The sequence below is a fragment of the Meleagris gallopavo genome, chromosome 3 (genome assembly GCF_000146605.3).
Source record: "Meleagris gallopavo isolate NT-WF06-2002-E0010 breed Aviagen turkey brand Nicholas breeding stock chromosome 3, Turkey_5.1, whole genome shotgun sequence".
Lineage (NCBI taxonomy): Eukaryota > Metazoa > Chordata > Aves > Galliformes > Phasianidae > Meleagris > Meleagris gallopavo.
This window is the reverse complement of record NC_015013.2, coordinates 41,509,314-41,512,033: the sequence shown is the minus strand read 5'-3', so window position 1 is coordinate 41,512,033 and position 2,720 is coordinate 41,509,314.

Sequence of the window (2,720 nt, the reverse complement as noted above, 5' to 3'; positions counted from 1 at the left end):
GGCGGCAGAGAACCGGCCTTGTTGGCCGGAATTGCTCAACAGCCGCCCGCCGCGTGCGTCCCTCGCGCAGGATGTAACAGCTGTTTTATCTCCGGCAAGGTCGCTGTAATGACGCTATGTAAAAATAGTTACGAGGTGCTTGGGAGGGTTTGCTGTTGAAACGCGGCTGCTTCCCGCTCGGAGGTGAATGCTCGTCTTTGTGGACGTACAAGCCAGGAGGCGGAGGGGAGGGGAAAGGGGGGAAGGAGCGCTGTTTTGCCGTAGGACTCCGTGATTTCATCAGCCGCCAGCAGCGCTGCCCCGCAGCACGTGGCCCTGCAGCAGTACAACAAACACACGCGGTAGCGCAGCGCTGAGCAGCGCGTGGCTCTCCACGCGCAAACCGTCCCCCATCCTTTCCCCTCCCCCCTCGGCTCTGCGGGCAGCCCCGGGCACCGGGAGCGCGAAGCGGAGCCGCTGGCGGGTCGCGTTTGTCTCATCTCGGGAGGAAAATAAACTGTTGCTGCACCACGTGCTCGCCCGAGAGGGATGAGTCAAGCCGAGAGACTTTTTCTCTCGCTACAAGCGTGTGTCACAGCGACATCCACCGAGAAGGGGGGGGGAGACAAACAGCCCGGTGTAAAAAATAACCCCGAAAAGGACGCGCCTGCCCGGGGAGGGGGGGCGGCGGTGACACCAGAGGGGCCCCGCGGAGCCGGGCGGGGTGTGGGGGCTCCTCGGAGGGCTCCGCACACACTCTCCTTTCTTCTCGGCGGAGGAGTGGGTGGTTCATCCGGCAGCAACAGGAGGAGGCGAGTCAAGGGCAGCTGTCAAAACCTCCCCCCTCCGCTCGGCCCCTTCTCCTTCCAGTTTAACGATCAAACAAACGCCTGCCTGCCTGCCTGGAAGAAAGGACGGGCGGGCTGCCGAGTGAGTGAGTGTGTGTGTGTGTGCAGGAGCAGCAGCAGCGTGCCCCCCGGCCCTCCCTCCCTCTCGCCGCGCCTGGGAGGGGAGGGGAGAGGCGGCGGGAGGAGGGAGGAGGCAGCGCCGCGAGTGCGAGCGTAGCTCCGGGTGACTCTGCCTCAGTCACTGCGGGAAGGGGGAGGGCGGCCGCGCGCACCTTTCCCTCCCGTGCTTTCTCCCACTTCCACGAGGAAGGAACAAAGGCGAAGCGAGCCCGCGGCCGTCGGAAAGCCCCCAGGGAGGCGGAATCCCGCGGCTCCCTGACAGCAACGCGGCCCCGGGCCGGCAGCCTGGTTGCTCTTCTTCGCCGTCCTGCTTCTCGTCGCCGAGTTGAGAATCCGGGGAGCAGCGTCCCGCTTCGCCTCCCGGAGCGCGGCGGTCCTCGCCGACACGATGAAAAGTAAAAAAGGTACGTGCGGGGAGCCGCTCGGACACGGCGTGACAGTGAAGGCGGCGCGCTCTTCCCGCCCGCGTTCCCCGCAGGGCCGCAGTGGCTGTTGGCGCCGCTCGCGGCCGTTGCTGTCCGCCCTCCCCGTCCCGCTGCCCCAGTGGAGGTCGGCGCGCAGCCCCACTCTTTGTCTGCGGTGCGGGAACCGGAACGCGATCGCTGCTAAACTGCCGCTTTCCCCTGCCCTCGTAGTCCTGAAAAGAGGAGAAGAGTCGGAAAGTTTCCCCGCGCTTAGGGTTAAAGGGAGGAGGAAGACTGCTTCCCCCCCACCCTCCCGCCGCAGCGGGGTTTTCTTTGTGTGGGTGTACAGACTGCAAACTTTCAGCTGGCGGCCGTGCTTGAAGTGCTTTAAATCAGAGCGCGGCCGCAGCCGCGCGCAAGAAGTTCCCAACTTGGGCGTCCCTGCCGTTGTGAGACGGCGGCGGAGCAGCTCCGCTCGGCGCCCCGGGGCCGTGCAGTCGTCTCGGGCTGTGCGGGCAGCCGCGCACAAAGGGACCCGGGGCACAAAGAACCAAGTTTCGGCGGTTCGCAGCCCTCGACCCCCTCCCCCCCCACTCCCCTTTGCAGTGATTTGAGGGCACGGCACTGACTCCTCGTGTCGCAGCCCTGAGGTAGGTTGCGATTCGTCCCCTCGTTTTAGGCACGGTGTGTTTTCCTCCTGTATGATTTCGCTGAATTAATTTAGCCCGGTTATTTTTAGGACATTCCTATGCTCCCTATTTGCACAGCAGTGGTGAGCTGGTTTCCTGTCTGCTGTTGCTTCCATTGTTCAGACCTCTCCCCGAGGGCAGCTGCTGGTTGCCGAAATACCAAACTCCCCACACTTTCGACTGTTGTTCTTGCCACCCCCCCGAAATAAATGCGTGTGAAAAGTGCTGACGTCGTTTCTAGGTATGCATGTGTAGGTCTTTGTGCGAGCGAGCCGCTCCGAGGGCTGGAAGTTGTGGGCTGGAACAATGGGGACAATGGGAGGTGACGTGCCGGAGGGGCAGCTCCGCAAAGGGGCCGGGGGCTCTGCTGGCACCGAGCGGGAGGAGGGGAGAGGGATGGGACGTGTACGAAGTGTTGGGGCTGGGGCCTTTGTTGTGTTCTGCTAGGGGCTGCCCCGCGTCGGAGCCTCGCTCAAAAGTTTCAGAGAATGACTTTGTATCGGATTTCTTGCTCGCAGCCCTAGAAAAGTCCCGTTTAAAGAAGGAAAACAAACGTACAGCGTAGCCAACTGTGGCCGCTTTAAAAGCGGCAGAGCTCAAGCTGTGAAACGCGAAGGGAAGCAAACGAGCTTCCCTTATACGAGCTCAATTATGAAAAGGACTCAAAGGAAAAGTTTTTT